The 27748-nt window shown below is 38.7% G+C and overlaps 1 long non-coding RNA gene across 1 annotated transcript in view; it reads left to right on the forward strand.

The window, feature by feature from the left end:
- The first annotated feature begins 18176 nt into the window (after nucleotides 1-18176).
- Nucleotides 18177-27748, forward strand: part of LOC118008140 — a 66914-nt gene continuing 57342 nt past the window's right edge. The window contains exon 1 of the long non-coding RNA XR_004678595.1: nucleotides 18177-19638. This is a non-coding gene — a long non-coding RNA (uncharacterized LOC118008140). The remainder of the gene's footprint in view (nucleotides 19639-27748) is intronic.

Raw genomic sequence — 27748 nt, forward strand, 5'->3', positions numbered from 1 at the left:
TTGTTCTCCCACGTAAACTTTAAATAATCCTGGCTCTAGTATAAAATACTTTACAGTATTTTTATTGGAATTTTGTTAAATCAATTAATTTAGAGAGAACTAACATCTGTATGATGTATCTTCCTATGCAGGAATATGGTTTGTCTTTCCTGTTGTTCAAATCTTCTTTTGTGTCTTTCAGAAATATTTTATGGTTTTCATTTATATCTTCTAAGTGTTTTTTTTTAATAAATGTGAAAGCTGTTGATTTTATATCAATTTTATAACGACTACTTTACTAATGTCAGTTTTTTTGTTTTTTGTTTTTAAAGATTTTGTTTCTTAGAGTGAGAGAGAAAGCATGAGAGAGGGGTGGGTCAGAGGGAGAAGCAGGCTCCCCGCTGAGTCAGGAGCCCTGATACAGGACTTGATCCTGGGACTCTGGGATCATGACCGAGCTGAAGGCAGACATTTAACCAACTGAGCCACCCAGGTGCCCTGTCTCCCTGTTTTTAATAATTTTTCCTATCAGTTTCCATTGACTTACTATTGTTTTGCCAGATATGTAATGATGCCACCTACAAATAGAGACATTTTCCATCTTTGTTTTAGTTCTTAAACCTCAGTTATTTTTTCCTAATTGTATTGGTTAATACTTCCAACCTTTGGAGAGCTTCCTGATTCATGAACACCTTGAGGTGCTGGGAGGGTGGCACACCTGGAGAAGGTGTGGAAGGTCCTTGCCCCTTCCCATATACCTTGCCCTATGTACCTCTTCCATTTGGCCATTCCTGGGTTACATCCATTATAAAAAATGAGTAGTAGTAAAGTGCTTTCCTGAGTTCTGTGAGCCATTCCAGCAAATTACTGAACCCAAGGAAAGAGTTGTGAGGAACCCCAATTTGTAGCCACTTGGTCAGAAGTATGATAGGCCGATTGGGTCTGAAGTGGGGGGACAGTCTTGTGGGACTGAGCCCTTAACTTACGGCATCTGACAATAACGCTAGGTAGATAATGTCAAAACTGAATTGAGTTGTAGGACTCCCAGCTGATAATCAGAGAATTGGTCAATGTGGGGAAAAAAGCCACACATTTGTGTCAGATGTCAAGTATTAAGAGTGGTGAGAAGAAAAAACAGAAGTGTTGTAAGTAGTACAGTAGAAGGAAATATTTTGTTTTGTTTTTCCTATTAGTGTTGGCTGTTCCAGATTGATTTTCCCATGTATGTGGTATGCCATCTCAATATATAAAGTTTTTTTTTTAATTTTATAATTTTATTTATTTATTTTCAAAATTTTATTCAAATTCTAGTTAGTTAACATATAATGTAATAATGGTTTCAGGAGTAGAATTTAGTGATTCATCACTTACATACAACACCCAGTGCCCTGTCTCTCTGTTTTTAATAATTTTTCCTATCAGTTTCCATTGACTTACTGTTGTTTTGCCAGATAAGTAATCATGCCACCTACAAATAGAGATGTTTTCCATCTTTGTTTTAGTTCTTAAACCTCAGTTGTTTTCTCCTGTCTAATTGTATTGGTTGATACTTCCAACCTTTAGAGAGCTTCCTGATTCATGAACACTGCCTTTTAGTTTTGTTGATTGTTTCCTTTGCTGTGCAAAAGCTTTTTATCTTGATGAAGTCCCAATAGTTCATTTTTGCTTTTTTCCCTTTGGCTAGTAAGAAGTCGCCACAGCCAAGATCAAAGAGGTTGCTGCCTGTGTTCTCTAGGATTTTGATGGTTTCCTGGCTCACATTTAGGTCTTTCATCCATTTTGAATTTATTTTTGTGTATGGTGTAAGAAAATAGTCCAGTTTCGTTGTCCTGCATGTTGCTGTCTAGTTTTCCCAACACCATTTCTTGAAGAGACTTTTTTCTATTGGATATTTTTTACTGATTTGTTGAAGATTAGTTGATCATATAGTTGTGGGTCCATTTCTGGATTTTCTTTTCTTTGTTCATTTATTTAATTCAATTATCCAATGTGTAGTACATCATTAGTTTTTGATATAATTAATGTTCATTTCTATTCCATTCCATTGATCTATGTATCTGTGTTTGTGCCAGTACCATACTATCTTGATGTTTACAGCTTTGTAATATAGCTTGAAATCCAGAATCGTGATGCCTCCAGCTTTCTTTTTCTTTTTCAAGATTGCTTTGGCTATTTGGGGTCTTTTGTGGTTCCATACAACTTTTTGGATTGTTCTAGTTCTATGAAAAATGCTGGTGGTATTTTGATAGGGATTGCATTAAATGTGTAGATTGCTTTCGGTAGTATAGACATTTTAACAATATTTGTTCTTCCAATCCATGAGACATCCATGGATGTCTTTTCATTTCTTTGCATTGTCTTGAATTTCTTTTATCAGTGTCTTATTCTTTTCAGAGTACAGGTCTTCCACCTCTTTGGTTAAGTTTATTTCTAGATATTTAATTGTTTTTGGTGCAATTATAAATGGGATAGACTCCTTAATTTTTTTTTCTGCTACTTCATTATTAGGGTATAGGAATGCAATAGATTTGTACATTGATGTTATATTTTGCAACTTTGCTGCATTCATGTATCAGTTCTAGCAACTTTTTGTTGGAGTCTTTTGGGTTTTCTATATAGAGTATCATGTTGTCTGCAAATAGTGGAAGTTTGACTTCTTCCTTACCAGTTTGGATGCCTTTTATTTCTTTTTGTTGTCTGATTGCTGAGGCTAGGGCTTCCAGTACTATGTTAAATGACAGTGGTGAGAGTGGACATCCCTGAATTGTTCTGACTGTAGAGGAAAAGCTCTCAGTTTTTCCCCATTGGGAATGGTGTTTGCTCTGGATCTTTCATATATGGCCTTTATGATGTTGAGGTATGTTCCCTCTATCCCTACTTTGTTGAGGGTTTTTATCAAGAATAGATCTTGTATTTTGTCAAATGCTTTTTCTGCATCTGTTGAGGGGATCATATGGTTCTTACCCTTTTGTTTATTAATGTGGGTGTATCATGTTGATTGATTTGTGAATATTGAACCACCCTTGCAGCCCAAGAATAAATACATCCCACTTGATAGTGCTGAATAATTCTCTTAATGTACTGTTGGATTCAAATTACTAGTATCTTGTTGAGAAATTTGCACCCATGTTCATCAGGGATATTGGCCCATAATTCTCCTTTTTAGTGGGGTCTTTGGTTTTGGAATCAAGGTCATGCTGGCCTTGTAGAATGAGTTTGGAAGTTTTCCTTCCATTTCTTTTTTTTGGAACAGTTTGAAAAGAATAGGTATTAACTTTTGTTTAAGTGTCTGGCAGAATTCCCATGGGAAGCCATCTGGCCCTGGACTTTTATTTGTTGGGAGATTTTTGATAACTGATTCAATTTCGTTGCTGGTTATTGGTCTGTTCAAATTTTCTATTTCTTCTTGTTTCAGTTCTGGTAGTTTGTATGTTTCTAGGAATTTATTCAGTTTTTCCAGATTGCCCAATTTGTTGGCATATAATATTTCTAATATTCTCTTATAATTGTTTTTATTTCTGTGGTGTTGGTTGTGATCTCTCTTTCATTCATAGCTTTATTTATTTGGGTTTTTTTTTTTTCTTTTTGATATGATCGGTTAGGGGTTTATCAATTTTATTAATTCTTTCAAAGAACTAGCTCTTAGTTTTGTTGATCTGTTCTACTGGGTTTTTGTTTGTTTGTTTCTACATCATTTATTTCTGCTCTAATTTTTATTATTTCCCTCCTTCTGGCTTTAGGCTTTATTTGCTGCTACTTTTCTAGCTCCTTAGGTGTAAGGTTAGGTTGTGTATTTAAGACTTTTCTTGCTTCTTGAAGTAGGCCTGTATTGCTGTATACTTCCCTCTTAGGACTGCCTTTGCTGTGTTCCAAAGGTTCTAGACTGTTGCATTTTCATTTTCATTTGCTTCTATGTTTTTTTGTTTGTTTGTTTTTTATTGCTTCTTATTTTCCTTGTTAACCCATTCATTATTTAGTAGGATGTTCTTTAACCTCCTTGTATTTGTGGCCTTTCCAAATTTTTTCTTGTGGTTAACTTCAAGTTTCATAGTGTGTGGTCTGAAAATATGCATGGTATGATCTCAATCTTTTGGTGCTTCTTGAGCGCTGATTGTGATCCAGTATGTGATCTATTCTGGAGAATATTCCATGTGCACTTGAAAAGAATGTGTATTCTGCTGCTTTAGGATGAAATGTTCTGAATATATCTATTAAGTCTGTCTGGTCCAGTGTGTCATTCAAAGCCTGCTTAGATGATCTGTCCATTGCAGTGAGTGGGGTGTTAAAGTCCCCTTCTATAATTGTATTGTTATCAATGAGTTTCTTTAACTTTGTTATTAATTGATTTATATACTGGCTGCTCCCAGCTTAGGGGCATAAATATTTACAATTGTTAGATCTTCTTGATGGATAGACCCCGTTATCATGATATAGTGCCCTTCTTCATTTCTTGTTACAGTCTTTGGTTTAAAATCTAGTTTGTCTGATGTAAGTATGGTTACTCTGGCTTTCTTTTGACATCCATTAGCATGACAGATGGTTCTCCATCCCCTCACTTTCAATCTGGAGGTGTCTTTTAGGTCTAAAATGAGTCTCTTGTAGGCAGCATATAGATGGGTTTTGTTTTTTGTTTTTTTGTTTTTTATCCATTCGAATACCCTATATCTTTTGATTGGAGCATTTAGTCCATTTATATTCACAGTGATTATTGATAGATATGAATTTAGTGCCATGGTATTACCTGTAAAGTCATTGTTTCTGGAGATTTTCTGTGTTCTTTCCTAGTGTTTTTTCTTTTGGCCTTTCTTTCCCATTCAAAGAGTCCCCTTTATTATTTCTTGCAAGGTTGGTTTAGTGGTCACGAACTCCTTTAGTTTTTGTTTGTTTTTGGGAAACTCTTTTTTTCTTTCTTTCTTCTTTTTTTAGAGGGAGTAGAGGGGAAAGGGAGTGAGAGAATCTTAAGCAGCCTCCACGCCCAGCACGAGCCTGATGTGGGGCTTGATCTCACAACCCTGAGATCATGACCTGAGCTGAAATCAAGTCGGATACTTAATTGACTGAGCCACGCAGATGTCCTTGTCTGGGAAACTCTGTGTTTCCTTCTATTCTGAATGACAGCCTTGCTGGATAAAGTATTCTTGGCTGCATATTTTTCTCATTCAGCACATTGAATATATCATGCCACTTTCTTCTGGCTTGTTCAATTTCTCTGGAGAGATTGCTGCTAACCTTATCTGTCTTCCCTTAGAAGTTAGGGATTTATTTTCCTTGTTGCTTTCAGAATTCTTTCCTTATCTCTGTATTTTGCAAATTTTACTAGGATATGTCTTAGTGTTCGCTTGCTCTAGTTATTTTGTGGGGAGTTCTCTGTGCCTCCTCGATTTGGATGTGTGTTTCTTTCCCCAGATTGGGGAAGTTTTCAGCTATAATTTGCTCATATAAATCTTCTTCTCCTTTCCCCCTATAATACAAATGTTATTATGTTTTATGAAGTTGCTGAGTTCCCTGAATCTACATTCGTGATCCACTATTTTTCTTTCCCTCTTCTTCTCAATTTCATTATTTTCCATAATTTTATCTTCTGCATCTCTTATTCACTCCTCTGTTTCTTCCATCCTTGTGGTCATTACATCCAGTCAGTTTTGCATCACAGTTATAGCATTTTTTATTTCAGTCTGACTACTTTTTAGGTTTTTTATCTTTGTGATAAGGGTCTCTCTGGATTCTTCTATGCTTTTCTCAAGCTCAGCTAGTGTCCTTATGATTGCTGTTTTAAATTCTGGTTCAAGCATATTACTTTTATCTATTTTGTTTAGCTTCCTGGCCGTGATCTCTTTTTGTTTTTTCTTTTGGGATGAATTCCTCCATCTTGACATTTTGTCTAGGTCTCTGTCTTTTGTGTGTTAGGAAAGCCTATGCTTGGTCTTATTTCCACTAGAGCTGAAGCTTTGCAGCACTCTGTTATCAGTAGACCTGGTGTGTGCAGGGGGTTTGTGTTGGTCTTCTGGGGGAGGGGCCAGCTTCTGCTCTGGCTCTCAATCTCAGTTGCCCTAGTAGAAAAAGAGGCACCTGCAGAGTGCAGGGGGTAGGGCTTGGTGTAAGCGGCTCAAGCCTCCACTGTGGGCACTGTGTGACTCTGCTGAAGCCCATCTGCGCTGATGGGGGGGTGAAAAATGGTGACTGCCCACTCTTGTCTCAGGAGAGGGGAGTTCATGCCTGCTGCTGTTCAGGAGGCCCTCACAGAAGAGCAGACAATCTCCCTTCTTGTGTCCCAGGCTTCCATCAGATCCCTGCCATCACCCTGTCTGTGTTTGAGCCCACCCGGTGGTGCACTGCTCCTGTGTTTTAGCTCAGGCATGTGGCTGGGTTTGAAAACTCCAAATTTTAGGGACCTGGCTTGGCATGGACCTGCACTGGTCCTCTTGGGGAGGGTCTTGCCACACGATGGCTGGTACTGGTTTGTCCCAGAAAAGTAGTTGCATGACCACACAAGGTCTTAGGGTTTATGGTAAAGCACAGCAAAAAGCCAGTGTCCAGGTTAGCTGCTTTCAGCAGGCATCTTTGCTCCTATGCTAATGAATGAGGCAGCTCAATGGCACCTGCCAGCTCTTTTGTCGCCTGAGAGGCAGTGCTACCTCTCCCATGTGCACTCCAAGAAGGGGAACTGTCTCTCTGAGCACAACCCAAGGGATCCTCAGAGCACACTGTCTGCTCCTGGCCTTCTAACCTCCATCTCCACAGGCTCACCCCTGGTGATGGTGCGGATGTGTAAAACTTCAGACTTTCAGCTCTGCTGCTTGTAAAAACTTGTAATAATCAGCCCCTCTCATCTTCCCAGTCAATGGTTTTGGGGAAGTGTTTCTCTTATGCAGTCCCCTGCCTGCTGCTTTATGTCTTTCTCCCTCTATCTCTCTCCTCTGTTCATGATAAGGGTTCTTCCCCCTACAGTACCTATGATTCTTTTCTCCCCCAAATCCCATCGTTGAATCTCCTTCCTTCCCCCATGTGGCCTCTTTTCTCCAGAGGTTGTGTACTTTGTTCTCTTGGTCCTCAGATTTCCTGGGTGTTCAGGAATGATTTGATAATTACCTCGTGTTTGAGGGACAAGGCAAGCATAAGGTCTTTTTTGGCCTTTTCTCAATTCCATTTTTTTGGTTCCCTTTGCCAGTGACTCCCATTGTATATATTTTGGATCTACTTTGTCTGCCTTCTACATCCTTCATTTCTCTCAAATTATTATACTTTTTGTTTTCTTTTAAATTAAGATTTTTTTCTTCCTTTTGTTTTATTTCTCTTAAAGTATAATTGATTGTGTATATTCACTGTTATATTCCTTCTTGTTTGTTTGTTTGTTTGTTTTTATTACAGAACCATTACATACAACTTGCAAAACCAAGCCAGGATGGTGTGGAGGGTAGGGAAGAAGGAAGGAGGACCAGAGGCAAGAGGGTCAGGGTGGCATGGTCCCCTTCTTGTTTGGTCTTAAGTTCTGAAATGGTGTTGTTTTGTTTTTTTTTTTTTTCCCTTTTAAATTATTTTCTGAATTGTTTCTTCTTTCCTATCAAATCTCTAATCTTCTCATTTGAGTTTTTCGAATTCTAATTTAGATTGTTCTTCAATCCTCTATCATCATCTTAATTTCTTTCAGCTCTTTTAGCTGAAATATGAAGTGACAGTTCTCTTCTGTTTGTGGGTATGTCTCTCTGGCTTTTTAAAAAAAATTACCATTTTAAAAATTATTCTAAAAAAATCAAAATTTATTATTATTTTTTATTCTTGTATCTGGTTTTTATGAGATACACTCTTTTGTGTGTGGGTGTTCAATATATATTTTCTAGTATACTATTTTAATTCCTTTGTTATCCCTTTTTACCATACATTTTTGAATTATTTTCTTAGTGGTTACCCTAGAGATTACAATTAACATCATAACTTATTACAAGCTAGCTCAAATTAATACTGATGTAATCTCAATATTATACTAAAACCTTGCTGTCCTATGTAGTTCCATTCTCCCTGCCCTTTGGGCTGTTATTGTCATACAAATTCAGTCTTACACATTGTGTGCTCCTCATTGCAGATAGGTAATTAATGTTTTGTTCAGTTGTTTTTAAATCAAATAGGAGAAAAATATAATTATAAGCAAAAAAATACATCTATGCTGTCTTTTATATTTACCCATGTACCTTTACCAATGCTCTATTTCTTTGTGTGGATTCATTTCAGGCTGAAAAATTCCCTGTAGTATTTCTTGTAGGGAAAATCTCCTACCACAGTTTCTCTCAGTTTTTGTTTACTTGGGATGCCTTAATTTCTCCTTCAAAAATGGATAGTTTTGCTAGATGTAGAATTCTTGGTTTATAGTTTTTTCCCCCCAGCAATCTGAGTAAGTCCTTCCCCTGCCTTCTGGTTCTGTGGTTTCTGATGAAAAATCAGCTGTTAATACTATCGAGGATCCCTTGTATGTGATGAGTCTCTTCTCTTGCTGTTTTCAAGATTATTTCTTTGTTTTCATCTTTGAACAGTTTGATTATGATGTGTTCAGGTATGGATCTTTTTGAGTTTATCTTACTTGAAGTTTATTGAGCTTTTTGTATGTGTAGATTAATGGTTTTTTGTTAAATTGGGGAGTTTTTGGCCATTATTTCTTCAAATATCCTTTCTGTCCCCTTTCTTCTTTCCTCATTTCCTAGGGCTCCTATTATGCTTGTTATAAGCTGAATTGTGTTCTCCTGAAATTCATATGTTGAAGTTCTAACTCCTCTAGTACCTCAGAATGTGCCCTTATTTGGAGTAGGGTTTTTGCAGATGTAGTAAGTTAAGGCAGTAGGGTGGGCCCTAATCTAGTATGACTGGAGTCCTTATAAAAAGGGGCCATAAGGACATAGAGACAGACATGCACTGAGGGATGACAATGTGAAGAGACATAGAGATAACACAGCCATCTACAAAGCCAAGGAGAGAGGACTGGATTAGAGCCTTCCCTCACTGCCCTCAAAAGGAACAAATCCTACTTACACCTTGATCCCAGACTTCTAGCCTCCTGAACTGTGAGACAATAAATTTCTGTTGTCTAAGCCACTCAATTAATGGTACTTTGTTACAGCAGAAAACTAATATAACATGTATTTGGTGTGCTTAATGGTGTCCCACATGTCTCTGAGGCTCTGTTCATTTTTCTTCATTTTTTCTTTCTGTTTCTCAGACAGGCCAATCTCAATTCACCTATTCTTTTCTTTTTCTTTTTGGATTCATTTTTCTGCCTGCTCAAATCTGCTGCTGAACCCTTCCAGTGAATTTTTCATTTCATTGTTATGCTTCTCAATTCAGAATTCCTGTTTGGTTCTTTTTTAGATTTCTTTCTCTTTAAAATACTCCTTATTTGGTGAAACAATGTTTTCATACTTTCCTTCAGTTTTATAGATAGTTTCCTTTAGTTCTTTGACCACATTTAAAATAATAATTTAAAGGTATTAGGGGCACCTGGGTGGCTCAGTCAGTTGAGTGTCCGGCTCCTGGTTTTAGCTCAAGTCATGATCTCAGGGTTGTGAGATTGAGCCCTGCATCTCTCCCTCTTCCTCGCCCCCTGCCCCTCCCCACCCACTTGCATGCTCTTTCTAAAATAAATAAACAAAATCTTTAAAAAAAAAACTGAAAGTTTTACTTAGTAAGCCTAACATCTGGCTTTTTAAAGGACAGTTTCTTTCTTTCTTTTTTTTTTTTCCTGTGTTAGGCCACTCCATCCTTCCAAGATTTTGGTTAATCTCCACAGTTTTGAAAAAGTTGATTCTGATTATTTTTGTCACTTTTCTCCTTGCTTTTATGAAGGAGAGAATCCATACTCTCAAGAATACAACTGATTCCTAATTAAGGAACTGGCAACATATGCCTGAATGGTATCATAATAGCTATGGATCAGTGACTTTTGTGTGATTTTTCTCCTTTTTAAGGTAATTATCTTATCCCTTTGTAACCATTTTATATTGGGTTTATGAGGGTCAGATAACTTGTCTCTTTAGTTCATAAAACTTCAGACCAAGAGGAACGGAACTCAAGGAACTGAACTTGAGACACTCTCTCTGAGAAACTCTCTGAGGAACCTCATCTATAATTGAGCCTGATTCATATGATGATATACTTGCCCTCAAATCTGAGCCTGTTGTCATGATAGATAAGTTTTTGGGGGCCTTGGAAGGGGAAGAGTGTAATTTGTGTGTGGGAAGAATGAAATAATTGTTGGTCACAGGGTGAACTCTAAATTCTTAGGCATTCCTCCTATCAAAAATTAGAGTCTTGAATATGGATTGGCCTTAGTGACTTGCTTCTAACCAGCAGAATGTGTTAGAAGTGAAAACAAAAATCTAAGTCATGACATTACAGCTTTTGTCCTGTGTGCCTGTGCTCTCTTCCTCTCTCCACTCTACCTTGGAACCTACCCCCAAATTGTGAGAAAGACAAATCCACACATAGAGGGCCACATGTAGTTGTTCAGCTAAAATTTCAGCCAATAGCCAATATCAATACTAGACATCTAAGTTAATAAGTCTTCAGATGATCCCAACCTTCAACTTTTGAGCTACCCCAGCAGATGCCAAGTGGAATAGATTTGAGCTAGCTCCCTCAATCTACCCATATTGCAGATTTGTGAGCAAAATACATGCTGTCATTGTCACAATCCACTAAATTGGGGTAATTTTTAAAGCAACAGTACTTAACACCAAGTACCCATCAACCAGCTCAACCCAGAGTCAACATTGTTTCTTTATACCCCAAACCCATTTTCCCAACTAGTTTGAAGCAGATTCCAGACTTCATTTCATTTCTTTCATCTTTGTATACAGGTATACACAAGTGCTCTTTAAAACAACATAAGCACAATATTATCACATGTAACAATTCCTTAATATTGTCAAATATCCAATTAGTGTTCAGCTTTCCCTTGTCTCACAAATTTTTTAACAACTTATTTGTTTGTATCAAGATCCAATTAAATTCCATATATTGCATACAGTTAGTGTGTCTTTTAATCTCTCTCTTTTTTTTTAAAAGATTTTATTTATTTATTTTGACAGAGAGAGAGAGACAGCGAGAGAGGGAACACAAGCAGGGGGGAATGGAAGAGGGAGAAGCAGGCTTCCCGCCGAGCAGGGAACCCGATGCGGGGCTCGATCCCAGGACCCTGGGATTATGACCTGAGGCGAAGGCAGATGCTTAACGACTGAGCCACCCAGGCGCCCCCTTTTAATCTCTTTTTAAAAAATCTATAGGTCTTCCTTTTTAAAGGGCCTACTTTGTGCAAGGCTTTAGGAAGTTGGTAAAGGAAGATAGATAGCCTTAAATTAATTGGTAGGAAAGAGATATGCGCATGTAAAGATGATGAAACAATGTGATAGGAGTTAGATGAATAAAGTGTTGGGAGATTTGATGAAAGGAAGGGAACACTTCTATCATCTAAATGCCATTGTGTCTGTGGTATTCAGAGAGGCCTATGCAGGGCAGAAAGCAGACAAAAAGGAAATCTCCAACAAGTTTCAAAGGAATTCACAAATGTCAAATCTGTGAACTAAAGAAGTAATATATCTGGTTTTTTTTTTTTCCCCCATGATTTCCCTTAAAACAGCCACATTTGAGATTATTATTGATCTTTGCAGCCAACTTGAGATTTCATTCTTAGTCTTTAGCTCTTCATCTGCAGAAGCTTCTAAAATAATTTGCATCACAAACTCTCCAAATTACTGAGGAGTCCTTTAAAATTGAGATTTTACTTTAGGAGAAATGGATGTGAGAGTAGTTTTACTATAACAAGAGTAACCATATATATTTTCAGTGTGATTCAGACAGAGGGGGAAATCTCAGCAGAAAGAATTTTTGCCCATTCACCTTTGGTGATGTGGTTTGTTGGGCAATGCAAGATCAGAATTAAACTCTATTGTTTCTGACCAATGAATCATGGAACATCAAAAACTAATGATGTAATGTATGGTGATTAACATAACATAATAATAAAAAAAAAGTATCTGGAACACTACATCAAAAACTAATGAGGTATGGTGGCTAACATAACATACTAAAATTAAATTTAAAAAAACTAAAAAAAATGCAAATACTGGTTTTAACAATCTTTTGACTATCTCTTCAGAATGTTTATAAATGTAAACAAGATGCTTTTACCTTATACAAAAGGCCCACAGTGAATATGATTCTCAATGGTGAAAAACTAAGAGCTTTTCCCCTAAGGTCAGGAACAGAACAGGGATGTCTACTTTCACCAATGTTGTTCAACATAGTGCTAGAAGTCTTAGCCTCAGCAATCAGATGACAAAAAGAAATAAAAGGCATCTGAATTGGCAAAGAAGTCAAACTCACTCTTCCCAGATGACATGATACTCTATGTGGAAAACCCAAAAGATTCCACCCCAGAATTGCTAGAACTCATACAGGAATTCAGCAAAGTGGCAGGATATAAAATCAATGCACAGGTATCAGTTGCATTTCTATACACTAACAATGAGACAGAAGAAAGAGAAATTTAAGGGGTTGATCCCATTTACAATTGCATCCCAAAACATAAGGTACCTAGGAATAAACCTAACCAAAGAGGCAAAGGATCTGTACTCTTCTAACTACAGAACACTCATGAAAGAAATTGAGGAAGACACAAAGAAATGGAAAAACTTTCCATGTTCATGGATTGGAAGAACAAATTTTGTTAAAATGTCAATGCTACCTAGAGCAATCTACACATTCAATGCAATCCCCATCAAAATACCATCAACTTTTTTCACAGAGCTGGAACAAATAGTCCTAAAATTTGTATGGAACCAGAAAAGACCCTGAATAGCCAAAGGAATGTTGAAAAAGAAAAGCAAAGCTGGTGGCATCACAGTTCCGGACTTTAAGCTCTATTATAAAGCTGTCATCATCAAGACAGTATGGTACTGGCACAAAAACAGACACATAGATCAATGGAACAAAATAGAGAGCCCAGAAATGTACCCTCAACACTATGGTCAACTAATCTCTGACAAAGCAGGGAAGAATGTCCAGTGGAAAAAAGACAGTCTCTTCAACAAATGGTGTTGGGAAAATTGGACAGCCACATGCAGAAGAATTAAAATGGACCATTTCCTTACACCATACCAATGGATGAAAGACCTAAATGTGAGACAGGAATCCATCAAAATCCTTGAGAACACAGGCAGCAACTTCTGTGACCTTGGCCACAGCAACTTCTGGCTAGACATATCTCCAAAGGCAAGGAAAACAGACAAAAATGAACTATTGGCACTTCATCAAGGTAAAAAGCTTTTGCACAGCAAAGGAAACAGTCAACAAAATCAAAAGACAACCAATAGAATGGGAGAAGATATTTGCTAATGACATACCAGATAAAGGGCTAGTATCCAAAATCTATAAAGACCTTATCAGACTCAATACTCAAAGAACAAAAAAATCCAGCCAAGAAATGGGCAGAAGACATGAACAGACATTTCTGCAAAGACATACAAATGGCCAACAAACACATGAAAAAATGCTCCACATCACTTAGCATCAGGGAAATACAAATCAAAACCACAATGAGAGGGGCGCCTGGTTGGCTCAGTCGTTAAGTGTCTGCTTTTGGCTCAGGTCATGATCCCAGGGTCCTGGGATTGAGCCCTGCATCGGGCTCCCTGCTCGGCGGGAAGCCTGCTTCTCCCTCTCCCCCTGCTTCTCCCTCTCCCCCTGCTTCTCCCTCTCCCCCTGCTTGTGTTCCCTCTCTCGCTGTTTCTCTCTCTCTCTGTGTCAAAATAAATAAATAAAATCTTAAAAAAAAATAAAACAAAACACAATGAGATACCACCTCACACGGGTCAGAATGCCTAAAATTAACAAGTCAGGAAACTTGACAGATGTTGGCAAGGATGTGGAGAAAGGGGAACCCTCCTACACTGTTGTAGGAAATGCAAGCTGGTGCAACCACTCTGGAAAGCAGTATGGAGGTTCCTCAAATTGAAAATAGAGCTACTCTATGACCCAGCAATTGCACTACTAGATATTTACCCCAAAGATACAAATGTAGTGATCTGATAGGGCTCCTGTCCCTCTTGTTTACAGCAGCAATATCCACAATAGCCAAACTATGGAAAGAGCCCAGATGTCCATTGACAGATGAATGGATAAAGATGTGGTATATATATACGATGGAATACTACTCAGCCATCAAAAAAATGAAATCTTGCCATTTGCAATGGCAATGTAGAGGAAATTAAAGGGTATTATGCCAAGTGAAATAAATCAGAGAAAGACAAATATTATATGATCTCATGCATATGTGGAATTTAAGAAACAAAACAGCATCATAGGGGAAGAGAGGGAAAAATAAAACAAGATAAAATCAGAGAGGGAGATAAACCGTAAGAGACTTTTTTTTTTAAATTCTTAGTATGTTCAATTAGCCAGCATATATAGTACATCATTAGTTTTTGATGTAGCATTCAACAATTAAACCATAAGAGACTCTTAATCATAGGAAACAAACTGAGGGTTGCTGGAGGGGAGGGGGATAAGGGGATGGGGTGACTGGGTGATGGACATTAAGGAGGGCAGGTGATGTACTGAACACTGGGTATTACATAATACTAATGAATCACTGACCTCTACCTCTGAAACCAATAATACAGTATATGTTAATTAATTGAGTTAAACAAATAGTAAAAATAAATAGATACATAAATAAAATAAGTTTTTTAAAAAATAAACAAGATGCTTTTAACTGGTTCAGGGGGCAGTTTATTTATTTTGTCCTATTTTAATCCCAGAAAGATCCATTGCAAGAAATAAGGGATATTTATGACCTGTAACTAATACCCAGTAATCATGATGGACAATGACTTCTGTCATTTAAGAGCTACTTGAGGAAGGAGAAAGACCTTCAGTGTTCAGTAGGGCATTTAAAAAATCTAATAAACTGCTATTACTGCTTCAGTAATAAAAATGTAATGGCTTGTTAGACATGAAAATTGCATGAAATTTAAAGACAATTTTGGGGTCAGAATGGGAGATTTACACATGTGATTATCCTGTTGATCAAGGTGAAAATGAGTAACTTGCTTTTAGTAAAAAAATGCAAGAGGACATGCTTTTTAAATTCTTTTTGTATGTTATGAGTCTTGGAAAGATCTAGATATTGGTGATAGCTGCAACTCCAGAGCAATTATTGTATGATGATAGTTTTTCTTTTCCTACTATTCAAATAGGGTGGCTTTGGAGGGGGTTGGAGGGGAAAAGGTGGGTGCAGAACTCTAGAGAGTGCTGGAAATCAAATGACCATTTCTTGTAGAGCCTAGATAATTGCATATGCAGGGGTGCTTTGAATAGTCAGGACTTCTTTCCAGGATCTTTTGAGTTGAAACATGAATAGCTAGAGGATCTGGGGCAGCCTATGCACTTGCTGACTGGCACCTTAGTTTTATCTAAAGGGCAGAATTTGGCTACCGATTAATTTGTTCTGTCTACTTTTCTAATGTCATATCTGCCATCCAAAAAAATTGAAATTACTTAGTTGCTAATTTCTTCCTAATGTATTATTCAATATAAATAACTTTTATATTATGTATTGCTGCATAACAAATTACCACAAATTTGGTGCCTGGAAACAATATGCATTTATTATCTCACAATTTCTGTGGGTGTGGAATCTGGGCATGGATTAGTTTGCTTTACGGTCTCTCATGAGTTTGCTAGCAAGGTGTTAGCCAAGGCTAGGGTCTCATCTGATAGCTCAATTGGAAAAGGGTTTGCTTCCAAAATCATGCACTTGTTGGCAAGGTTTAGTTCCTTGCAGTCTATTGGACTGAGGGCCTCAGTTTCTAATTGGCTGTTGGCCAGAGGCCACCTTAAATCTTAGTTATTGGCCAGAGACTACACTCAGTTCCTGGCCACATGGGTCTCCCTAACATGGCTGTTTGCTTAATCAAAGTGTGCAAGGTAAGAAGGCAGTAGAGTCTGCTAGCAACAAAATGTCACTATTATGAAACTTAATCATGGGAGTAACAGCTTTTGTCATCTCTTATTGTTTAGAAGCAAGTTACAGGTCATATTCACACTAAATGGGAGGGGATTACACAAGTGTGATTACCAGGCAGTGAAGACAGTTGGGGGCTATTTTAGAGTCTGTCTGCCACAGTATCATTTTGTTAAAAGATATGGTCTTTTAAAATTAACAAAAATGTGGTCATAACTTGATATACTAAACATTCTTGCAAGCTAGTAAGTAATCTTCTATACCATTTTAAATGGCTGCCTAAATTTATGCTATGATTAGACCGTGGTTTATTTAACCCAGAGGTTGGCAAACTTTTTATGTGAAAGGGAAGACAGTAAATATTTTAGCCTTTGGGGTCTGTTGCATATACCCAACTGCTGTTGTAGTGCAAACAAACATGTTGGTAAGTGTGGGTGTGGCTGTGTTCGAGTAAAATTTGATTTATGGACATTGAAACTAAAATTTCCTATGATTCTTGTGTGTTATGAAATATTATTCTTTTATTGCAATCATTTGAAAATGTTGAAACTATTCTTAGCTTGCAGGTTAGACTTGGTCTGTGGGTCATAATTCGGTTTATCCTATTATTTCTAGGTAGATATTCAGATAGTTCCATATTGTTAGTATTATAATTAATGCTGAAATTAACATCTTGGTAGCTAAATCTATGTGCCTATTTATTATTACTTACTGAAGACAAATTCTTAAAAGTAGAATTATTGGACCAAAGCTTATGCGCGTAAGACTTTATGCATATTAGTAAAGTACCTTCCATAAAGGTGGAGTCAAGTTTATATTCTTACTAAAGTATATGGCTGTGCTTATTTTTCTGTGTGCTTTCCAACACTGAGTATTATCTACAATGTGATAGATTAAAAACTGCTGAAGATTTCCCTTTTCAAAAACAGTTTACATTCTCTTTTAAATTAACATTTAAAAACTTTATTTCAAAACTGTGATTTCTTTCTTTCCAACTATACATCTAGGTGTCTTAAGATGACTTGCCCAGTTGAAATGACATGCAAATGTAGTCAGGCTGAGAGCCACTTGACTATTAAGAAATCAATAACATTGTGCTAATGCCTGTTACAGGAGATTACTGATTAAAGACTGACTGGTAAAACCTCTGCCTATTTGAGCCACTGGCTTTAAATAGCCATTGACAGAAACATAAATTGGCCATATAGGCATATAGACATTTTATAGTATTTAAGGTAAAGAGTTGATTATACCCAAGAAGGAAATATGCTAATAGCTTTGGGCCATTTTGAGAAATGGACAAAATGAAAAATTAAACATTTTAATTTATGTCTCTATCTGTATTATAGTCATCTTGTATCTTTTAGGGTTTGATTCTGTTTTCTTCCTAAAACTCAGATATGATCATATCATTCCTATTTTTTTAAATATTATTTATTTATTTATTTGAGAGGGAGAGAGAGCACGAGTAGGGGAGGGGCAGAGGGAGAGCGAGAAGCAAACTCCTCACTGAGAGGGGAGCTGGAGATGGGGCTCAATCATAGGACCCTGAGATCATGACCTGAGCCAAAGTCAGATGCTTAACCAACTGAACCATCCAGGCACCCCTGTCACTCCTATTTTAAAAATCTTTCCTGGTTTCTTGCTTGCCTTCTAAAATCAAACTTCTTAGCATGTTGTTCAAGATTCAACAAGATCGGGGTGCCTGGGTGGCTCAGTCGTTAAGCGTCTGCCTTTGGCTCAGGTCATGGTCCCAGGGTCCTGGGATCAAGCCCCACATCGGGCTCCCTGCTTGGTGAGGAGCCTGCTTCTCCCTCTCCCACTCCCCCTGCTTGTGTTCCCTCTCTCGCTGTGTCTCTCTCTGTCAAATAAATAAAATCTTAAAAAAAAAAAAAAAAGGTTCAACAAGATCTGTCTTTAACTTATCTTTGTAATTTCATATAATGCTGATTTCCCATAGGAAATAGTAAAACAATAATAACAAGTAGTGTTTATTAAGTCTCAAACTTCTAGATGTTGGGGTAAGTGCTTTGGAATAGGTATTATTATCCTTACTATTTTAAAGATGGGAAAATTGGCATAGAGAATTTAAATAGCTTGCCCAAGATCAAAGAGTAAGCACTTTTTACCCTCCTGTACTCAATACCCTAAAAAACTGATCTATGTTTTGCTAGTGTAAGGTTTTCAGTTGACTGCTTTATCTAGGAGAATCTGGCAGGGTCTTGGAGAAAAGATGTTTTCTCCTGTCTGACTTGGAGGAGCTTTAAGAGTTCCAATGGCTCCAGCACTCTATTTCAAACAACAGTAATGTAGATGGAACTTTGGAGTGACATGCTAATTCCCCTTTTCTGGACATCTGGAGCACATTAGAATGACCAAGAAGGGAAATACAGCTCCCTACAGAGTATTCCATTGGATAATAAATTCTTGAGCAGCTAGCTTTGAGTTGATGATCTATGGCAGTGTGTATATTTTATTTTTACACTCTATGGGAAAATATAGCAATAATAATTCAGGGCAAAAGGGACAGTAATAGATTGTCAACTATTATTACCTTTAATGAAATGAAAGTCTCACTGGAAAATGATGTGAAATTAATGACTTAAGCAATAAGCCGAAATCACTACACCTTGTACAAAAGAAATGGCAGGAACATCTCTCTTCACAATAACTTTTCTCCCTCTGGCTTAGAGGAAATTATTTGGAAGCTAAGAAAATGCCTAAGTTTATTATAAGGGAGAATAATGTGGCTATTCCTACCAAGTGCTAGGAATCCTGACTCCCTACTGTTGTGTATGAAGGAACCATGAGCTCTGTTGAGGGTGCACTATAGGGTATGAGGCTGCCAGTGGCAGTGCTTGTATCTAAAAACCATTTTAAGCCCACAAACTTGAGAGTCCTTATTAGGAGACCCTAATTTAAATAGCTTCTACAGCATTGCTGATCCCTGACTCTCCTTCCCACCAGGCAGAGGACATTCCCTTAAAAGGAATCACCCTAGAGGCCATACCACTTTATTCATTTTCTCATACTGGATTCTACCCAGGCTCATAGGGGTAACAGTGTTTGAAATTCCACCTGTCACTTAGTTCCGGAAAACCTGGCAAAGGAACGATGATAGCGGCTATTTTTTTCACCAACCACACTACGCAGAAGTGTACGCTTCATTTATTATTCTTTGTCGCTAAACAGATGGAATAAAAAAAATGTGTCTCAAGTTTTGCCTAACCGCTCTCTTTTCCTTCCATTTATGGAAAGAAAAGTACAGTAGTCAGGTTGGTGACTTTCTTGGCTTCCTCTATAGCTAAAGCTACTGACACCCTGTAAAAAGAAAGGCATGTAAGCAGGAGGTTTTTCCAGATGTGTTTTTTCCCACTGGCCTATTAGGACATTGGATCTCATTTAGTTCTGTTGGCTTACACTTGGGCACTTGGTCTCCACCCCTAGCTTCTTTGGATGATGAGTCAGATAAAGGGCCTGACTGGATTTTGGTTTGGCTCCTTCCCAAGATGCTGACTTGCACTGTGGCCTATGGGTAAGTGATATATTTCTCTGTGCCCAGGCTCCTATGGCTTCTCACCTGGCCCAGACCTCAGTCCTTTGGGCCTTCACTTGCCTGGAAAGAGGACCCTGAATTCACGGCAATATTGAAGGTAATGAAAGCAAAAGTGACTGAGAGAGATACCAAGAATTAAGAGGCAATGTTTCCTGCTCTCCAGAAGATTGTCAGGAAGTGTAGACGAGAGAGGCACACTTGAAAGATAATTCATAATTCAGATAATATGATTCACAGGACATTATAGGATAGCTGTGAAGATCATTCAGTAAATATTTACTGTGCATTTACTTCCATGGTACTTAAAAATTATGTAGTACCATAAATTATAGGGTGTAGTTGGGAGAGAATATGTTTGGTTCCTTCCAACATTGGGTTAGTATGTATTATATGGGGTATATTTATTTTAGTGACATTTACTAGAATATGCTTAATTCTTTTTTTTTTTTTTAAAGATTTTATTTATTTATTTGACAGAGAGAGCACAAGCAGGGGAGTGGGAGAGGGAGAAGCAGGCTTCCCACTGAGCAGGGAGCCCAATGCAGGGCTCAATCCCAGGACCCTGGGATCATGACCTGAGCCAAAGGCAGTTGCTTAACCAACTGAGCCACCCAGGCGCCCCGAATATACTTAATTCTAAGGTCATACTTTATTAATTAATTAATTAGAGAGAGAGAGATAGAGATAGCAAGAGAGAACATGAGCAGGGAGGAGAGGGAGAAGCATGGAGCCTGATTTGGGGCTCGATCCCAGGGCCCTGGGATCATGACCTGAGCCGAAGGCAGATGCTTAACAGTCTGAACCACCCAGGCATCCCCATACTTAATTTTTTATATTTAGTTTTATAACTTAATGTTTCCATATAGTCTTCATATACTTGATATACCTAATTGAAAAAGCTCGAGGGGCGCCTGGGTGGCTCAGTTGGTTAGGCGACTGCCTTCGGCTCAGGTCGTGATCCTGGAGTCCTGGGATCGAGTCCCGCATTGGGCTCCCTGCTTGGCAGGGAGTCTGCTTCTCCCTCTGACCCTCCCCCTCTCATGCTCTCTCTTTCTCTCATTCTCGCTCTCAAATAAATAAATAAAAATCTTTAAAAAAAAATTATATGAAAAAGCTCGAATTAACCATTTGGGTTTTTTGTTTGTTTTATTAGTTAGACAATAAATTACACAATACTGAATATAATCTTGAATAATTCAGAAGGCACACTGTGGGCTTGCATGGCCTCAAGGCAGATCAAATGAGGTTACAGACATATTGGAATATAGATAAATTACCCAGATATAAGTGAGTTTATGATAAATACAGTATTGGATAGGATAGGAGGCAAAAGTACCTGGTCAATGAACAGAATGCTGAGTTTATCTGAAGTTTAACTTTATTTGGGGGTAGAAATATATAAGCCAGCCCAATTAGGGAAAAATACAGCTTGTATTAAACATTCATATTTAAGCCAAATGTATTGAATGTAAGATATATATAAAGCATCTGGAGAGTAGTTAACTTGACCAAGAGTTTTGAATGTGCTAAAGAAATAAGACAAAAGACCCAAGTAAGCAGGATCTGAAGAGCTAAAGTGTGAGGCTGGTGGGAAGTAGTACCTGTGTTGGGAATTGGAGAAGTTAAGATGGAATTATGTTCAGTGACTAAGGTGCACCATTTAGCCATTTTGGAAAGCAGCATAGTGCTTGAGTTTCCTGGAGCCTTGGTCATTAAAAGTTTTGTGTAGAGGGTAGGGCGTTGAAAAGTTTGGGAACCCAAGGTGAGGGGTAGGAGGTGGAAGATTTCCATGGGTTTGCTCTTTCCTGACCACACAGCCAGCCCGAGCTTTAGAGTCAAGCAGGGGGAACAGCGGGCAGAGGGAGATGCAGGCGCCCCGCTGAGCCAGGAGCCCGATGGGGCTCCATCTCAGGACCCTGGGATCATGACCTGAGCCAAAGGCAGATGCTGAACCTACTGAGCCACCCAGGTGCCTGACATATCTGCGTTTTTGATCACAGCCTTTCGGGTGCCCATGGTTACCGAGGAGCAGGGGGTAGGCAACTGCACCTCCTGGCGGGAGGGGCTGGCAATGCTCAGTCCCAGTGGGGGTTACCATTGCTACCGAGCCATGGTACATCTGGGCTTAGACTCCTTTTTAACCAAGAGATAAGGATCCCACTCAGTCTATGCCAGCCTTACTCCCTTGTGTGGGACTATCTTTCTCTTTTTCATGCTTAATGAATGTTCTTCTGTCTCTGCTTGAAGATTGTGCGTCATATACCTCCTGACCAACTCCACTGTCATATTGTAACTGAACTAGCCTGGGTTTGCTCCTGTGAGTTACAGATCTGTGAGTTACAGATAGAGATTACAAAGGAAACTTCATTTACAACAAATATGAAGATCCTGAGGAATAACTTTCAAGGCCTTGACTCCCTGAGTGGGGGGTGAGTCTTTATTTAGGGTTAGGATGAATATTCAGAAAGGGGAGCTTTGTCATCCCATGTAGAGGTAGGTATAAGGTCGTGCATGCGTATTTAGGAAACCTGCCTATACATGTATTGTATGTTATGTTAATGAGGTTTGTGCTCTTCCTTGGGCAGAGACTTTAACATTATAATGAAGCAGAGGTAACTCTCTGAAGGCGAAGAGGCAGTGGGTATGCTTCAAGAACAGGTATAAACCAGGTGGGGTCTTGGGCCCCTTACAGATTAGGAATGCAGGGCCCTTGCTTACTTTGGAAACAGCACTAGGAGTTTTTACCACTGATTTGTTGTCTCTGATATGGTTAAGCTATTTTCTGGCCTGGTAGAGACTGTTAATCTTTTGCATTACCTTTGTTCCCTTAAAATCCTTAACTACTGAAGCTTTTGTAACTCTGACACCTCCTAGGAAGTTCTGCAAGAAGTGTGTTTGGGCAAATAGAGCTGGTAAGGCATAGAAAGAAAATAGCCTGGGCCTAAAATGACTTCTCTTGTGTCTGAAAGCTGTGTCTGGTCTTTCTTTTTCTGGAGACTCCTAACTCTTTCTGCTTTTAATATCTATCCTCTGTGGGGAGGGGACAGGGTCTTTCTACTGTGCACAAGAGGGTGTGCAAAGGCAGATTGCCCTGTGCTGGCCCCTGGGAGAGACCTTTTGGCCATGGGGAACTGACACCCACTATTGTACATGATCTGTGTTACTGTTCCATCCAGTGCTTGACTGCATTGTGTTCTTCTTGGTGACTCCATTACCAAGATGCAGTGGGCAGAAGCTTTAAAGTCCTCCCCTGGGATTGGTAACCATGGCACGATTATCTGCTGGACAATCTGAGATTGAACTGGAAGAGTCAGAGTGATTTATCTGAGGTTAGCTTGCTGGTATGGCCTGATGTTTGTGTCCTCCCAAATTCATATGTTGAAATCTTAATCTCCAGTATGATGGTATTTGGAGGTTGGACCCTTAGGAGATAATTAGGTTTAGATAATGTCCTGAGGTTTGGGGGGGGGGGGTGAAGGAAGATTAGATTTGTGCTCTTACAAGAAAAGAAAGAGACTAGAGGGCCTCCCCCCCCCCCCCCCACCTCCTCCACTACCGCCCACTATGTGAGAATAGCAAGAAAGCCAGGAAGAGAGTCCTCAACAAGAGCTGAATCTGCTGGTACCTTGATCTTGGACTTAACCAGTCTCTAGAACTATGAGAAATAAATGTTGTTTAAGCTACCCAGTCTGTAGTATTTTGTTACAGCAGCCTGAGCTGACTAAAACACATTCTCTCTCTGTTGTGCTCCCTTCTGTTCTGATGTCTGGAATGTGTGTGTGTGTGTATGTGTGTGTGTGTGTGTGTGTTTACTGACAAAAATAAAATCATATGCTGTTTTTTAAAGATGATGCATTAGAGCCACTGATTTATTTAATTCAATCAAGCCCAGAGGAAAACAGTGGGGCACAGAGACTTGAGGCTCTTCCTACTAACAAAGGACTGAAGGAGTTTTCTATGGCATTTATAGATACCAGGTTGAATACAGTTTCCCATGACAACCAATTAGTATGTGTGAGATTAATGGTTACATTTCACAGGAGATATACTGTTAAAGTTTTGAAGCCTTGATATCTTAAGGGGACATATTACAAAGAATTTAGCAAGGACATATTTCTTTTAGTGACAAAATAATAAGTAGCATGGTTACAAGATATGGAAAGGTATAAATGTACCCCAGGGACTACTTCCAACAGGTGGGTTAGGATTCCTGTCCTTGTGAATGTTCCCAGCCTTTATTTTGTCTAAGAAGTTCTTCTAATGGTTGCCCGACCAGCATCTTACCTCTGCAGCTGCTCATGTAACAGCTGCCACTGATCTCATTATTTGTTTACATTGTTTTTATAACCTTGACCATGTCAACTAATTCCCCATTCTTATCTGAAAACCAGAACTCATGCTTCACGGGGTTTGGGGGAAGACTTCAGGATCACAGATTACACTGAAAAATGAAGTTTTAGATAAATGATGAAGCATATACATAGGGTTATTTATTCTAGAACTCAATCATAGATGGTCATTCATTCACAATATGGTTTTACAGTTTTCTGCAGGCCCCATTTTTCTTTCTTTCTGAATAAAGCTTCATGCCGGGTTTCTAAAATCCTTATCTCCTCAAATTAAAGATGTTGTGGAGAGTGTACGCTCCTGTGCTGAAGCCTCAGAAAGGTATGTATTTGGAGTACTGACTTAATAAGAGATATTCCTCTATTCTGTAAATGCAGGTCCTCAAATACCCAGTTTCTCACCACAGAAGCATGTACCTCCCATTAATTTGTTCTTTTGTCAAAATCTTCCCTAGTCCTTCAGTATTGTAGGGGTTAAAACGGGGTAAGCTGCTGCCGGCAATCTGACTTGCCCCCAAATACTCTTGAGCTTCTCTTATTATTTTTCCCCAATTTTGACTTTGCTCCAGTTAGACCAGCTTACTCACTGCTCTGTACATGTCACTCTGTCTCCCCTTTTTGTAATGTCTCCTGCTCTCCTTTCCTATCCGTGGCTTTCCCATCCCGTGAAGGCAACTCAGGGCCGCCCTGACCTCCCCCTGCCCCCAGGGTGACTTCTCCCTGAGTCCCTACTCTTTCTTTCATCCATCCTCCTCCCATCTTTGTCTTGTCTCAAGGATGGGTTGGAAGATCCACTATGGGTGCAACTCTATTTTATATTTCTTTGCATCTCCTCACTTTCTAAGTATGGCAAACCTATGTATATATGATTTGTTGGTGGTGTTGTGAATAGACTACTTGATTCCATCCTGTGGTATTGGAAATAATGTTTAATATTTACCTAGTGGGACTATTTCAGACAAGTCATGTAAGATTACCAAAGGATGAGCCAAAGATAAAACAGATTAGCCTTTTAAATGGCTATCTCTGGTGAAACTAATGTGTAAACTTAAATTTTGAAATGCTCAATATAAAAAAGGCCAAAAATTGCATACATTTATTAGTAGCATGAATTTCTTCTTTAGTATAAATGTCTTTAAGCGATAAGAAATGAAAAATTGCTAACCTAATGTAATTTTTAGTGCAATTAAAAAGTAGAAACTGTAGCCCTAAAAGGATCTAGTTCTATTTTGGCAGGCAATTGTGAGCTTAAATCTGAACTTCCCTTAAGCTATTTGCTTATGTATCCAAGTACTTCTTTATGAATTTACCATTTCTTAAATATGTTATTTTGTTCACGCAATAGTTTTGCATTCACTGAAGGCTAAAACAGACCACAGCAGCTCAACACATTAATAAAATGATGACTCTACAGGAAATAAGCAGGAGACTGAGATACCATAAGTCAGGCACAGTGTGTTCCAGAAGAAAGGGCTGAAGGTAAGCACAAAGCCTGGGAGATATTAGGGCTTCAGGAATGGAAATGAGACCAGTGTGGTGGTGGGTGGGTGGGAGCAAAAATGAAAAGAGGTGTTGTTAAGGAGGGGGCCAGAGGCCAGATCAAGCAAGGCCTAATAGGTCACAAGAGGAATTTGGGTTTTATTCAATGGGTGATGGGAAGCCTTTGAAAGGTCTGAGGGAGAGCCATGTTATGATCTGATTACATTTTCTTTCTTTCCTTCTTTTTTCTTTCTTTCTTTCTTTCTTTCTTTCTTTCTTTCTTTCTTTCTTTCTTTCTTTCTTTCTTTCTTTCTTTCTTTCATTCTTTCTTTCTTCCTTCCTTCCTTCCTTCCTTCCTTCCTTCCTTCCTTCCTTCCTTCCTTCCTTCCTTCCTTCCTTCCTTCTTTCTTTCTTTCTCTTTCTTTCTTTCTTTTTAAAGATTTTATTTATTTGACAGCGAGAGAGGGAACACAAGCAGAGGGAGTGGGAGAGGGAGAAGCAGGCTCCTCACCAAGCAGGGAGCCCAATGCAGTCCTCGATCCCAGGACCCTGGGACCATGACCCGAGCCGAAGGCAGACACTTAACGGCTGAGCCACCCAGGCGCCCCCTGATTACATTTTCAGGAGGATCTCTCAGCCTATTGTGGGAAGAATAAATTGGAGGGGTCAAGAGCAGAAGGATAAAGGTCAGTCAAGAGGTTGCTGCCATGGTGGCTTAGGCCAGGGTGTCGGTATTGGAGGTGAAGAGGGCTGTATGCTTTTGAGATAAATTTGGAGATGGAACCTACAGAAGTTCATAATGGGTGGGATGTAGATAGTGAGGTAAGGGATGAATCAAGGATGGATCCCATGATTCTTCATCTATATGCATTCTTTCTCCCTAGGTTATTTTTGCTTTTACTAAAAACTAAGTCTTTCAGATCTTAAGGAAAGAACAACAAAAGAAACGTAGAAAAAATTCCTTCATACCTTTAAAAAATATTGTGAATTTCTTGCTTAGCATTCTGCATGCTTGGTCTTACGGTGGCTTTTGACCAAAGGCAATAAAATTGTAACGTGCACATCGGGTGCCGAGCTGGCCAGATTGTGGCATCATTTAGAAAAGTATATTGAAAAATGTTTCTGTCTCTTGAACCACTTCCGATTGTAATGTAAGTTCTCCCAATCCAACTAATTTTATATGTACAGAAAGTGATACAACTCCACAGGAAATATAAATTTTTCATTGACTAGCAGCCTGTAACTGCTTTAAGTGTAATTACACATTTTTCATTTAAGATCAATTTCACAAAATCGTTTTTATGACCTAAGGCTGCCTTCTTAATAATTGGGTGCAGCTAATTTATTAGGGTTTGCATGTGTTGGTATTGGTGTCATTCTTGCCTGAGTTTAATAGAAACAGGCTCCGTGTGGATATGGAAAAGACTCTCTAGTTTCATATTTATTTCCCTTATGCTGATCCAGTGAACCTTCTTTTGTTTCTCAGCATATACAGTTCTGTGGAAAGCCCACGATAACCTTTCTTAAAACAACTCAGTAGACAAATGATATTTTCCATTTAATGCTAGGGAAGATGCCCCCTCAGAACATAATTAAATCTGATCTTTCTCACTTGAAGCATCATGAATAATTCATGGAGTTTGGGCATAATCAGGTTCTAGGCTTTGGGAAATTTTCAGTTGATGTGCAAAGGTTAATTTTTTTTTTCATTAAAGGAAAAGATCCATCGGAGCTGTCTTCTATGCCACGATTTAAGCGCTATGGAGATTCCAGTAAAGGAGTGTGTCGGCAGGGCTGTGTCACTTGATGCAGAGGGAAGTGTAACTCGTGTACACACATAACTCAGTATACTTATTTTAACCTGCATCTCCTCTCTTATATAAATATGAGCAAGAGGCCTGACTTCACTGAGTGGGAGAAGTCTAGAATTAAGGGATGCATCCCCAAACTCTGGGCTCTTTGCCATATGGATCATTAGGAGGAACTTGGCCCTTGGGATTTTGTCCTCTGGCTATATTCTGAGTCAGGAGTCCCAGAGAAGTAGCCAGAAGGGTTGCCCATGGAAGCTCTTTGTGGACTCAGACCCCATCATTTCCATTCCCTTCAGTAGGAACAGTGTGGAATTTTTAACCTTTCTTTCTTTCTTTCTTTCTCCCTTTCTTTCTTTCTTTCTTTCTTTCTTTCTTTCTTCTTTCTTCTTTCTTTTTCTTTCTTTCTTTCTTTCTTTCTTTCTTTCTTTCTTTCTTTCTTTCTTTCTTTCTTCTTTCTTTCTCTTTCTTTCTTTCTTCTTTCTTTCTTTCTTTCTTCATTTCTTCCTTCCTTCCTTCCTTCCTTTTTTCTTTCTTTCTTTCTTTCTTTCTTTCTTTCTTTCTTTCTTTCTTT

The sequence above is a fragment of the Mirounga leonina genome, unplaced genomic scaffold (assembly GCF_011800145.1).
Source record: "Mirounga leonina isolate KUSES-001 unplaced genomic scaffold, KU_Mleo_1.0 Mir_125, whole genome shotgun sequence".
Taxonomy (NCBI): domain Eukaryota; kingdom Metazoa; phylum Chordata; class Mammalia; order Carnivora; family Phocidae; genus Mirounga; species Mirounga leonina.